This window comes from Musca domestica, unplaced genomic scaffold, assembly GCF_030504385.1.
Source record: "Musca domestica strain aabys unplaced genomic scaffold, Musca_domestica.polishedcontigs.V.1.1 62, whole genome shotgun sequence".
In the NCBI taxonomy this organism is placed as follows: domain Eukaryota; kingdom Metazoa; phylum Arthropoda; class Insecta; order Diptera; family Muscidae; genus Musca; species Musca domestica.
In genome coordinates this window covers 3,500,271-3,515,503 of record NW_026712369.1, presented here as the reverse complement: position 1 = coordinate 3,515,503, position 15,233 = coordinate 3,500,271, and the positions used below count along the sequence as shown (strand labels likewise).

Below are 15,233 nucleotides of genomic sequence, written 5' to 3'. Positions count from 1 at the left end.
CGAATTGAAAAAAAATTAAATTTTTTTCTAAATTTTTCTTGGAAGCTTCGGTTTCATCTAAACCTATTTCGATTGTCCTGAAACAAAAAATGCCTATTCATTTTTTCAACATTTTCATATACGTATTAGGTTTGAATCTCATGGAAGCCACGTGGACCCACGTATAATGAAATTAATAGTTTTTTAATAATTTTTAATTTTTTCCAACATTTAATTTTTATTTTGAATTTTTCTTGGAAAACACGTAGAACCGCGTATTGAAAATAATTGAAGATATTTCGAATTGAAAATAAATTAAAAATAAAAAAAAACATATAGTTTTTTGTTTTGAATTTTTTTCTTCTCTTGTCAGAAAACCCATTTCTACTGTCCTGGACTGGAAGTGAGGTTAAAGATCTGATTATGTCGAAATTCCACAACAGAATTGCTGTGACTCACTTAAACACGTTGTCCATTTTTTTTTTCAGAATTTTTGAGATTTTCTGAAATTGATTGATTTCTTGGAAGCTTGAATTTCTTCTGTTATCAGAAACCCATTACAGCTGTCCTGGATTGGAAGTGAGGTTAACTTTCTAATTTATTCGGATTATATTATATAAGTTTTGATATCTATATAATTATCTAGATATCCAATTATACTAATCCTAGAAATGTGACTCACTCAAGCACGTTGTCAATTTCGAAACTTCAGGGAAAAATAATACCTACTCAAATATATTTTTTTAATTTCCATAGCCCCTATATAAATTTGAGGCTCATAGAAAACACGTAGAACCACGTATTAAAAATAATTGAAAATATTTTGAATTGAGAAAAAAAAAAATTAAAAAAAACATTCAATTTTTTGTTCTGAATTTTTTGGAAGCCTGAGTTTCTTCTCTTGTCAAAAAAACCATTTCACCTGTCCTGGACTGGAAGTGAGGTTAAAGATCTGATTATGTCGAAATTCCACAACAGAATTGCTGTGACTCACTTAAACACGTTGTCCATTTTTTTTTTCAGAATTTTTGAGATTTTCTGAAATTGATTGATCTAAAAAAAACAAATGTGCTATGCAGTCCCTTATCTTAAATATCTGATTTTGTCTGAATTTCACTACAAAATTCTGATTCACTTAAATACATTATTTTTCTCAGAATTTTTGAGATGTTCTAAAATTGGCTGATCTAAAAAAAATGTGCCATGGAATCCTTAATCCTATGGCTTGTTCACACCCATCCCCACTGTCCTGTTTTGGAAGTTTTGATATATTTCTAATTATCTATATCTATATCCAATTATCCTGATCCTAAAGTTGTGACTCACTCAAACACGTTGTCAATATCGAGCTACTGGGACAAAAAATGCCTCTCCATTTCTTTTTTCAATTTTCATGGCCTTATATAAGTTTGAGGCTCATGGAAACCACGTGGAACCACGTATAATGAAATTAATAATTTTTTAATATTTTTTCTTTTTTAAAAATATCTCGAATTGAAGAAAAAATTTTCCAAAAAAACATTTAATTTTTTGTTTTGAATTTTTTGGAAGCCTGAGTTTCTTCTCTTGTTACAAACCCCTTTTCTATCGTCCTGGATTGGAAGTGAGCTTAAATTTCTGATTATGTCGGGATCCCACTACAGAATTGCTGTGACTCATTTAAACAGATTATTTTATTTTTTTCACATTTTTTAGAAATTTTCAGAAATTGATTGATCTCAAAAAAATGTGCCATGGAATCCTTAATCCTATGGCTTGTTCACACCCATCTCTACTGTCCTGTTCTGGAAGTTTTGATTTTTATCTATATCTATACATCCTATAATCCTGATCCTAGAGTTGTGACTCTATTGACGTTGTCAATTTTAAAATTTCAGGAACAAAAAGTGGGTATCCAATTTTTTTTTTTTTTAATTTTCATGGCCCTCATATAAGTTTGAAGCTCATGGAAACCACGTGGAACCACTTATAATGAAATTATTGTTTTTAATAATTTTTAATTTTTTTTTTTAAATTATCTCGAATTGTAGAAAAAATTTTCCAAAAAACATTTAATTTTTTCTCTTGTCACAAAACCCATTTCTATCGTCCTAGACTGAAAGTGAGGTCAAATTTCTGATTATGTCTGAATTCCACTGCAGAATTGTTATGACTCACCTAAATACGTTGTCCGGATGATTTTTCAGAATTTTTGTGATTTTCTGAAATTAAAAATAAAATAAAATAATTTTTGTGCTTTGGAAACCTTAATCGTATTTTATGTCCACACCCATCTCAGCTCTCCTATTCTGGAAGTTTTGATATCTTTCTAATTATGTAGATAACCAATTATCCTGATCCCAAAAAATGCGACTCCTTCAAGCACGTTGTCAATTTCAAAACCTCTGAAAAACTGTCTATCCAAACATTTTTTTTTGTTTTTACATTTTTATAGCCCTTATATAAGTTGTAAGCTCGTGGAAACCACGTGGAACCACATATAATAAAATTAATAATTTGTTAATAATTTTTCAATTTTTTAAAAAATTTCTCGAATTGGGAAAAAAAATAAATTTTTGCTCTGGTATTTTTTTTTTTTTTTTTGGAAGCTTGAATTTCTTTTATTTTCCCTTGAATTTCAACTGTCCTGGATTAAAAGTGAGTTTAAATTTCTGACTATATCGGAATTCTACTACAGTTTATTATTTCCATTATTTTTCTTTCCATTTTGTGAGATTTTCTAAAATTCAAAAAAAAAAATTAAATAATTTTGGAGCTATGAAATCCTTATTCTTATGACTTGTCCTGTTCTGTTCTGGAAGTTTTGGTATCTTTCTAATATATATCCAATTATCCTGATCCTAAAGTTGTGACTCATTCAAATACGTTGTCAATTTCGAAACTCTTTAAATAAAAAATGTCTATCCAAATATGTTTGTTTTTTTTATTTTTTAAGGCTCTCCATGAACCACGTACAACGAAATTAATAATTTTTAATTTTTTTACAAATATTTCGCATTGAGAAAAAACAAGTATAAAAGCAGTATGTTCGTCCTAGCCGAACTTTCAATACCCTCCATCTTTTGGAATTTATTAAAAAAAAGTAAAATACTTGAAAAAATTCCGTTAAAAATCTATAAAATACCGAGCCATTATATTGGGGTCTACGAAGACGTGAACCTTTACAATATTCAAATACGAAACTTGGAAAAAAATCCGGTGAAAAATCATCAAAATACCGAATATTGGAAGGAACCGTTATATGGAGACGATACGGATACGTGGGCCTGCATACGCAATTTTTTGTCATAGGCTGTAGTACCCATTACGAATTCTAAATACGAAATTTGAAACAACTCCGGTGAATAATGTCGCTAAAATCATAAAAAATAGTGAATTAGATTTGTTCGAATTGGTCAACTTTTGAACGAATTATGGCCTTCAGACGGATGAAATGAAACCGTCACACGCTGGCCGAATGTTGCTCTGTGGTATTTTGGCCCATTTCCGGCGAAGCGCTTGCTTGAGGTGACCGACACTTTGGTACTTTTTAGTGCCAACCTTGCTTTCCAAAATACTCCAAACACAATAGTCCAATGGATTGGTATCCGTAGATTTTGGTGGTCATTGTGCGCTTGAAATGAAGCAAGGAACCTCATTTTGTAAACATTCTTGGGTGCTGAGTGCGATGGTGCTGAGTCCTGTTGGAATGTCCAAGGTCTGCGGCCAAAATGTTTGCGTGCCCAAGGCATTAATACACTCTCCAGAATATTTTCGCGATAATATTCGACATTTATTCTGATGACACATCACAATACTTTTACTAAACCAAGGTCTGGTGTGAAGATAGAATATATTGATCCACTCTTTATGAATGAATCCATGAAGCTCATAAAACCCGAAATTAACATCGGATTCCATTCAGACTTGGTACATCTCAATATTTCCATCAACACAAAATTTGTTATAAAGATGGTAGAAATCTGACAACCTGGAACCCGAGATGAATATGAAATATATGATTTCGCATAAAATTGGATATAAATGTTAGATTTTCTTGTAATTTTGCCCATACCAATATTTTTATCTGTATTAGATGAAGTATGAAAATGGAATGATTCGGTCGACTACATCTGCTACCTCACGCACTTTTAACATTTCCTAAAAGGTATCACATGTCTTATATAAAGTGAAGTAAGTAACCAATATAGTATAAACCTGGCACGTCGCAATATTTATATCATATTTATTTAGATCCAATACGGTATGGACAATATTGGCCCACTCATTCGGAACCTACTCCATAGAGTGTCAAACATTTCATTCTTAAGGATTGCTCGTAAATAAAGCAGAATATCATTCACTTTGAGATGATAGCTTTACTCAGGGCGTCGCATGTTTCATTGGTTGATTATTAGGTGTGTGTGTGTGTTGATCGTTGTAAGTGAACTAAAAACAGGGTGACTCTAACCTATTAGCAAAATATTTCTTGAGAACAGTAATTGATTTGTGTAAACGGAAAAGTGTAGCTATACCGCAAACTGCACTCACTTTGGGATGATGACATTTATACAAAGAGTCACATACCGTTGAAAGTGTTAGAAAATTAGTTTTTGGTCGTAAATTAGAAGAAGAAACGTCATTTACTGTGAGTTGCTAGCGCTAACTAGTTATATGGCAAGCAGCACTCACTTGAGGATGACAACATTTGAACAAAAGAGTCACATGCAGTTGAAAGTGTTAGATATTTAGTTTTTGCTCGTAAATTAGAAGAAGGAACGCCATTTACTGTGAGTTGCTAGCACTAACTAGTTATACGGCAAGCAGCACTCATTTTAGGATGACAACATTTAAACAAAAGAGTCACATGCTGTTGAAAGTGTTATATAATTAGTTTTTGGTCGTTAATGACAAGGAACGCCATTCATTGTGTGTTGCTAGCACTAACTAGTTGTATTCTAAACACCACTCACTTTGAGATGATAACCCTTACTCAAAGGGTTGCATGCCATCAATGCGTTAGATAATAAGCTGTTGATAGTTAATAAAAAGGAAGGTGTCGTGTGTTGTTCATTGGTTGAAAATTAAGTGATTTTTATACATTGAAGTAAAATATTTATTGAGAACAAGAATGTATTGGTGGTGGATTGTTGATTAGTGTTAGTTTATTATTAGGAGCTGCTTTGTCATTCACATTGATTTGTTAGCACTATTCTTCATTGGCTGATTATAAGGTACTGATCATTATAAATGAATTAAGACAGAGTGATTCCAAATATATCTGAAGGTGGTGGTGGTAAATTTTACCCTCTCTTCACATCTTGTTGAAATTCTCTCTTCTCAAATGTCAAATGTCCACGCATAAAGCTATAGACTAAAAAGTTTTAAAATTACCCCTTCCGGCAGATGTCACTATGATTGATCTTGGACAAGTCAAGTCACTCAGGGCTAGTGAAGTCACTCGACTTCGAAAACAATATATTCATTTTTCTGCTATTTAAGTTCTATATTTTTATATTTCAGGACATATTTGGATAATGTAAAAGTAAACAAAGCCACTGTTTCGTTTTTTATTGATAAATAATAAGGAATCATAAAAATATTTAATATTTTGTATAATAAGAGAATTGAGTGAGTCTACTGAACCTCTCTCACAGCATGAACGACATCTATTGAAGCACTTTTTTCAGAGATTACAGACAACTTTTTAGTCTATACCTAATTTGTCTATGGTATACGTCGAATAATATCCATTGGAATTATGAATACAATTTACGTGACGTATACGCTATAGAATTGATATCTGAAATCGAGTGGATTTTTATACCCTCCACCATACATAGTATGGAGCATATATTAGGCACATTTTTCAATGGCATTGTTTAAAATTCTATACAAGGAGTTCTTTGTGTGTACTTTACCCACCTGGAAGAGAATTTTTCTATATAGGTCTACGTTTTAGTATAGCAACCACATAACGCTACCCCGAGATATTCGGTATTTCCAGGATTTTCGCAACATTATTAACCGGAATTGCGTCATTTTTCGAATTTGCAGTTTGTAATGGGTACAACAACCTATGGCGGAAAATTGCCTAGGCAGCTCCACGTCCTAGTATAGCCCCCATACAACGGTACCTCCTCTTATTCCGCATTTTGATGGTATTAGAGACATTATTCACCGGAATTATTTCAAATTTCGCATTTGAAGTTCGGAATCGGTACTACAGCCTATGGCGGAAAAAATTACTTATCGAGCACCACGTCTTCGTATTGCGGAATTTTTTCGACGGAATTTTTGCTTTTTTTTTTTTTTTTGAAAATTTTCCTTAAGTTCCTTACGAATGGTAGAAGGCCGAGCCGAACTTAGTTGCTTTTTTACTTGTTTATTCTAAATTTGCTCTCAATATTCACTAATAGAACAAATCCTCTCCTCAATAATATATTGCAACACTTCGCTTCCATATTTCATGTTCTCTACCAACCCAATATCTGGCTGGCCAATTTGTACCCTACGGCAATGTCCCTGAAATTCAACCACGATGATGTCTGCCAACATGTCATTATAATGACCTGACATTGCTTACCTGAAAATGTCTGCTTCTCTTAGAAAAAAAACACCTCCGCGGTCATTGCCATGGAAATGCGAAAACTTTCCAAATGTGCTCACATGGAGACATTATTAAAAATAATTACATATTAGTTTTCATTCTATTGCTATTTCGTTTTAACTCGTCAAAATTTATTGCATACTTTTAGTCGCTCTGTTTTAATATTATGAAAATATTAACCTTCATTTGTGGCATGATTTGAATTCATTAATTTAAATTTCAAAAGTGGTGTTTAGTGTAACTGGCATTAAAGAATTATGATTTTTGTTGAAATTTCAATGGAATTTCCCAGTAATTAAATGTAATAATTAGACCACAAACAGCTATTAAATAAATGGAGACTTTGAATGGCTTTTATATATTTTTTGATGTAGATTCCGGTGGAATATTTCCGAGAAAGTCTAGAAGTCCAAGCGAAATCAATTCCACGAAATGTTAAAATATTTGGAAGTTGCGACGATACCTACAAGCTATCACATTTCAAAGAAACAAATTTGCAAAGAAATTTCATAGCTCCTCAAAGTATGCTATGATAAATGATATAGTTTTTAAAATTCTGAGAGCTTTCTTTCCATGTTTGCCATGTTACTCACCTGGCGTCTACACCTACATCAAACCACGTTGCAGTTATGAAACTATGAAAGCAACCAAAAATATCCAGACAAAAAGAGTTTTGCCAAAGACAACACCTTTATACCAACAAAGTTTCCAATGCTTCTTCTCTTTATCATCTGCTGGCAATACTTTGCTAAGTTCTCTTTCCTAATTCAACTAAATTTCAAATTAAGAAAGCTTTTAGGAATATTAAATATCTTCTTTTCTCAAATGTTTTCAATTAGTGTGGCATCTTCGAAACGAATGAAGTTAGCCAAACTTTTGCATACATTTAGGCGTTTATGGTAAATACTGTGATGCCTTTTTAAATGAAGTAGAGAAATACAAATTTTTCGGTAAATATTTTCTTCATAGAATCACTTTCTGAGTTGATTTATGCATGTCAGTCCGTCTGTCCGCCCGTCCGTCCGTCCGTCTGTCCATGTATTCTTGTGAACAAAATGCAGATCGCATTTATTATCCGATTGAGATGAAATTTTTCAAACAACATTTTTTTGGCCTATTGAAATTGGAGATAATCGGTAAAAATTTAGATATAGCTCCCACATATACCTTCGTCCGATTTGCCTTGTATTGTGCACCAAACGTGTAATATCAGCCCGAATAGTGTGGAATTTTGCACATACGACCAAATTAGGCCTGAAAATAAGTATGCCAAATTTGATCGAAATCGGTTCAGATATATAGCTATAGCTCCCATATATATTGTTCATCCGATTTGTTATTTTTGTCCTCCGCAGCCGTAATATGCACTCTGTAACAACAATATTTGGGGAAATATATCAAATACAGCTCAGCAATATCTTTGCCAAATTTTATCGAGATCGGTTCAGATTTGGATATAGCTCCCATATATAACTTCGTCCGATTTACCTTTTATTGTGCACCAAACGTCTAATATTTGTTCAAATGGGATGAAATTTGGCACATACAACCAAATTGAGTCTAGAAGCTAGTATGCCAAATTTGGTGTAGATCGGTTCAGATATAGCTATAGCTCCCGTATATATTGTTCATCCGATTTGTTGTATTTGTTATCCACAGCCGTAATATGCGCGCCGTAACAACGATATTCAGGGAAATATATCAAATACAGCTCAGAAATATCTTTTCCAAATTTTATCAAGATCGGTTCAGATTGGGATATAGCTCCCATATATATCTTTATCCGATTTCAAATTATTTTTGCACCAAATGGGCAATACAAGTCCGAATTTAAAAGATACAATTCTACTAAATTAGCAAAGTGGTGTAGGGTATCATAAAGTCGGCCCGCCCGACCTTTGGACTTTCTTTCCTTTTTTTTTATGGAAAAATAAATCATTATAAGGCCATGTGCTCTACAGAGAAGTGCATCTGTATTTTATTTCTTCCACCCTGCAATTTATAATTTCTTCTCTTTTGCATTTCATTTAATTTTTTTTATATCTTATTACTTACTTTCTTTATACGATTTACTTTATCCTTCATGCCTGTCATACTCTTCAAGAGCCTTTTGCTTTCTCTTTTAAAAAATCCTCTTAAACCATTAGTAGGTTGTTTTTTGTAAGCATTTTTTCCAATTCCATTGCTATTCATTCTCTTAACGATGACGTACGAAATATGTTAAAGACATAACGAACGACAATCAAGCAGAAGATGTTTTTATTGTCGATTATTTCAGTGTGGCTAATGTGGCGATTTTAAAAACTCCCTACTAATGACATGAAAGGTATTTAAAACTATTTATACCCTCAGCCGAAATAACGGTTTTGGACCCTAGGTCTCTTTGGACTAAATCTGTTTCAGAACATTTGGAGTCGATCTGCCGATGTCTTTCTGTCTGTCTGGCTGCCTGGGGATTTGATCCAAACTTGGTACATCGTAATATTATTATCAAACTTAGATTGAGTTCAGAAATGGGCGACATCAGTCAACTCCTTCGTGGATTTTTAAGGAATTTTCATTTCCACGTCTCATCATCTCTTACCTTAGGTAGAAATTCTCAATTTTTTCGAATTAAAAATAAATTGTCTTGAAGTGTTAGAACTTTTTTTCTAGGATTTCGAATTCCTTCGTCAAGACCCTGGGTCTCTTTAAACCAAATCCGTTTAAGGACATTTAGAGTCGATCTAGCGATGTCCGTCCGTCCGTCTGGCTGGTGCGAACGATAACTTTAACTATAATTATAACAAAGCGAGTATCCGATTTGGTCAAAACATGGTCCATCGTAATATTATTATCAAACGTAGATCGTGTAGAACGGAGATGTACAATATGGTTCCTTTCCTTCTGGTACCTCCCTCACAATAACTCGATATATACAAAGAAAATATCCTTCCGCACAGAAATAGAAAGGACGATCCGATTTTGCTCCAACTTTGCAAATCTTAATATTTGCATCAGTGCTATGTCAGGTGGGAAGCTGGAAAATATCGTTCCAATCCATCAAGTACCTCCCCCACCAAGGGTCAACATTTTTAATATCCACGAAGTTCATAAAACGCGAAATTAATGTCCAATTTCATTCGGACTTGGTACATCTCAATGTTTCCATCAGCACAAGATCTGTTATAAAGATAGTAGAGATCGGACGATTCTTTCTGGTATCTCCCCCACAAAGGGTCAAAATTTTTAATAACCAAAACGATCATAAAATCCGAAATAAACATCCGGTTCTTTTCAAATTACACACATCCAAATATTTTTATTAACCCAAGATCTGGTGTTAAGATGGAATATATCGGTTCACTCCTTCTGATACCTCCCCAACAAAGAGTCAAAGTTTGAAATATCCACGAAGCTTATAGAACCCAAAAAGCAATATTATCCCTGTATCATGGATTCAATTTTGTGCAAAACCCCCAATATTTCAAAAATTTCATAGTTTGTAGATTTTCCCCAATATAGTAATTTTGAGAAAAAAAATCGCCAATCAGAGGTTTTTAGGATATGCCATTTTCACCAATTTTTACAAATTTCAATAATTTTTCATTCAAAAATTGGCATTCCCAAAATTGGTTTGGGTGAAAGGGTGATTCTTATATATTGAAGTAAAATTTTTATTGAGAACAATAATAGATTTGTGTTAATAAAAAGAAAGCAAGTTATACCGTAAACGGCACTCACTTTGAGATGATAACATTTATACACAGAGTCACATGCCCTTGAAAGTGTTAGTTAATTAATAGTTGTTGATCTTTTATAAGAAAGAACACCATTCACATTGGCACTCACTCTGAGATGATAACATATACACAAGGAATTGCATGTCGTTGTATAGGTTAATAATAGTGGTTGATCGTAAATAAGACGGAACGCCATTTACTTTGAGTTGCTAGATGCATCAACGATTGGGGACATTGATATGTCTAACAGTTTTTAACTATTTTAAAAAAAATAGATTTTTATAAGTTTTCTTATACCACGCCAATCGGAGGTTGTTATGATATGCATGTTTTCAAAAATTTGTACAAATTTAAATAGTTTTTCATTCAACATTTTCAATTACAAAATTGGTTTGACAGTTCATTGTTCCAGCAGCTGTGTCGACGCGTCTCCCTATATTCTTCTACCATGCTTGTTATATTGCAAACAACACTCACGTTGAGATGATAACACTTACACAAAGAACTGCATGCCATCAATTTTGTTGATCGTTAATAAAAATGAAGACGTCTCGTTGCAAATTGGGTGATTCTTATATATTGAATAAAATATTTATTGAGAACATGAATGGATTGGTTTGAATTGATTAGTGTGTTTGAATTGATTTGTGTTAGTTCATTATTAGGTGTTGTTTGTTACTGAGAATGAATGTCATGTCACGAATGTCTCTTGTTGTTGACTTTGGTATTAGTCGTTGCAGATTTAATTAAAAGAGGGATATGTTTTATAAAAGTGAGAGGGGAACTAAAAATATTAAAATCTCTCTCATATCCTCTCTGCAAAAGCCAGCTGGCATTGTCTTATTTAAGAGCAATTATTCAATGAAACGTAGAATAGGGTGATTCAGAGATTACTTAAATGTTAAAAAAAGAAAACAAATTACAGGGCGATTCTCATAATAATTAGTTGAGGTAATCGTTTATTTGCAAAAAACGTGGGAAATTGGCATCACTGATCTGATACTCTTTTCTCCTTCTTCTTTTTTGTTTGACTGATGAGTGATTGCATGCTTGGTTTAATATATGGTTATGATGTGTGCTTATTTTTTTATTAAGTGAATGTCAGCATTTTCTACGCTACTTCTGCCCTTGTTATTGTTGCTGCACTCCTCCTGCTTCTTCTTTTTGCAGTTTGCAAATCTTACTTGCTTTGTGCCACATATGTAGGCACAAGTACCATGCGTTTTTTCTTCTTCTTTTTCTGCCACATAAGTGGCTGTTTTTTCCTTTACAAGTGCACTCTTCAACAATGTAAAATTCGTTTTAATTACAATTTCCGCTTGTACGACCCCGGCTGTTGTTCTTATTTGTTGGTTGGGTGGATTTACAAAAAAGGATACGCATTTTTCACATTTTTTTTTTTTTTTTTTTTTTTTTCATTTTAGTCCACACACAAACAACAATTATGACTAGATGACTTCTTCAAACATTTTTAAAAACTGAAAAAAAGAAACGAATGAGCAAGCAATTTTAATAGTTGTTTTTTTGTGATTTTACATCCCAATGCTGAGTTTTATAATTTTTTAAATTTTCCAGCATTTTGAATTTTTCCCCGGAGGTGTAGGCAAGTGTAAAACACTCTAATTATAATCACATACATATGTTTTATGGTCGAAGGACCACATATTTCATGTTATTATGTTAATGACCCTCCCTTCACGCGCTTGGATTTTAGCTGAACTAATTCAGCTGGCCTTTGACTTATTACCTTAGAATTAAAATCAGCTAGCACAGCATTAATTAAAATGACTTTTTTATATTCGTGGAAAAATTCGCCAGATTATGTAGAGCATAGTAGACATTGAGTGTGTGTGTGTGGTGGTACGGAGGTCAAACGTGAACAGAATTAGAAAACATTTCTAGGTGGCGATTCTGGTTTCAATTAGGGTATATGAAATTAAAATAAAAAAAGTTCACCGTGATTAATTGGATGATTCTTGAAAAAAATATTTTGAAAATTTATAAAAAAAACACGAGCATTAGTTAGTTGGTCACAAAAAAATGGTTAAAAATTTCTAGACTATTGTTTGTTTAGTCTCTGAGACTAAATTATTTAAATAATCCAAGATTGCTGGGTTATTGGTTCCTGCAAAAAATCTTCTTGAGAAGTATTCTAATCCTCAAAAAAATCTCATTGATTTAACAAATTTTACACCCTCAATACCCATAATGTCAAACTAACTTTTAATTTAGTATCAAACTTTGTCTTAACCCAACAATTACAGGTCCCACAGCCCTGCATTATTTATACTCCAACTAACATTTTTTTTTCTCCCTCCATTGTCCTTATGGCTTAATATGAATGTTAGTTGCAATTTTGTGCACTTCGCTAATATTCTATGGCAGAGAAAGCAAAAAAAGAAATAAAAAATGAACAACATTTCAACTCATTAACATTTATAATAAATACAAAACTTTTTCCCATAATACTCGGTATTACGAAATACCTTCACACTCTGTTGAGCGTGGCAAGAAGAAGAAAACTTTTTAAACATGACCATAAAACTAAATAATTTCTATACATAATATACATTTGAATGATTCTATTCTCACTATTCACAAGTTTTTTTTATTATTTCTGTTTTTTTTTTTTTTTTTTTTTTTTTTTTTGCTGTTATTGTAGAATTTTTAGGTCATTATATAGTTGTTTGGAAACAAAGAAAAAGAAATTCTAAATGAGAAATATTTTATAATTCCGTAAACTTTTTATCCCAAACAATTAGTAAAAGCTTTTTCGTGTTAATGATGATATACGTGATAGAATGGAAAAACATTCTAATAATATATTGAAGTTTAATATTTATTGAGAACAATAAATAATTGATGTTTATGAAAAGGAAGCTAGTTATATTGCAAACGGCACTCACGTTGAGATGGTAACATCTACACAAAGAGTCTCATGCCGTTATTGGGTATTGATCGTAAATAAGAAGGAACGTCATTCATTTTGAGTTGGTTTGTTGATTAATTGGTGTTGACCGTTATGAGGACAGAAAAACTGGGTGATTCTAATATATTTAACCAAAATATTTATTGAGAACAAGAATTGATTGGATTTTATGAAAAGGAAGCGAATTATACTACACTCACTTTGGACTGATGACATTTATGCCACGAATCATATGCCGTTGATGGTCGAGTTTATGAAAAGGAAGTTAGTAATACTACACTCACTTTGAAATGATAACATACATCTTATGCCGTTGATGGTTGAGTTAATGTAGTTATACTACATTCACTTTGAAATGATAACATTTATACAAATATTCGTATGCCGTTAGTGGTGTATGTTCATAATCAAGGGTTACTCGTTAATAAAAACGGAATGCCATTTACTTTGAGTTGTTAACCCTAACTAGGTGTTGGTCGTTGTGAGTGAAATAAAACAGTGTGTTTCCAATGTATTAGTAACATATTTATTAGGAACAATAATTGAATGAAAAATAGTAGTTATACCGCAAACGGAACTCACTTTGAGATGATAACACATACATGAAGAGTCTCATACCGTTGGTAGGATTAGTACATAATTATGAGTTGCTCGTTAATAAAATGGAATACCATTCATTTTTAATTGTAAGCACTAAAGCAGCACTAAACAATTGGCTAATTGTTAGACGTTGATCGTTATGATGGCAGAAAAGCAGGATGATTCTAATATACAGATGAAAAAACTGCAACCAACTTCAGACTGCTGTCATATCTAAGCCACTCGTCCGACAGCTTTTAAAATTACTCCAGTGACAGTTCATTATACTGTTTACAAGCGTACAAAAGCATTTTGGTGAGAAATTTCGAGAAAAAAAGTTGTTCGTGATGGAATTCAAGCGGGATAGTGCCATTTCACCACAAAATGGTTCCAAAATGAGGTTCCTCGCTTCATTTTCAGCGCACAATGGCCACCAAAATCTTCGGATACCAATCCGTTGGACTATTGTGTCTGGAGTATTTTGGAAAGCAAGGTTGGCACTAAAAAATACCAAAGTGTCGATCACCTCAAGCAAGCGCTTCGCCGGGAATGTGGCAAAATACCACAGAGCAACATTCGGGCAGCGTGTGACGGTTTCATTGGCCATTTGAAGGCTATAATTCGTGTCAAAGGTGACCAATTCGAACAAATCTAAACTTATTTCAAACTTTCATGCTATTTCCTACATTTTTTGCTTTCATTCAATTTTATTTTATTATCATTTATTTAATATACCCTCCATACTGGGTAGTGTATAAAAAAACAAAATATAGACGTTGATTATTTGTGAGGATTAAAATAGGATAAGTAATTAATAGTTTAAAGGCGTCGTACATCTGAATTCAATTTTATTGAGAACAAGAATTGATTGCTTAGATTATGTAGGCACACAAGTTTAATACGAGAAGTGTCATCCATTATAAGTTGATAGCTCTAACAGGGTGTTAATTTATGTTACAAATAAAAACTGTAAAATGTCGATGCAAATAATCACTCTGTTTCGGAACGGCAAAAATGTAAATTTTTTATTACTATAACCGATTTTCCATGGTAAAAATAACGAGGTAAAGACATTTCAAATAAGTCTATCCATTTCTGCATTTTTTGGAAGTTACCTTGTCAAATTTCACTGAATAAAAACAGGTTCCCATCTCTGTTTTTTTGTATGCAATGGATTTATAAACATACACTTTTTTTAATAATTTAAAAAATTGTGAACATATGATCGCATGACCTTACCTTCTTAATTCTACCATGGGTATTTCATTAATAGTTTTAACTCGTCCTACAACCAAATTAATTTTATTGAAAACAAGAATTTATTGGTTTGATTATATAAGTATACAAGTTTAAGTTTAATACGAGAAGTGACATCCATTAAAAGTTGATAGCACTAACAGGGTGTTACATTATATTAAAAATATAACTGTTAAAG

The 15,233-nt window shown here is 32.6% G+C and overlaps 1 protein-coding gene across 7 annotated transcripts in view; it reads left to right on the top strand.

Moving 5' to 3' along the window:
* Positions 1–15,233, top strand: part of LOC101890538 (stathmin) — a 380,557-nt gene that overhangs the window by 356,561 nt on the left and 8,763 nt on the right. The window lies entirely within an intron of this gene.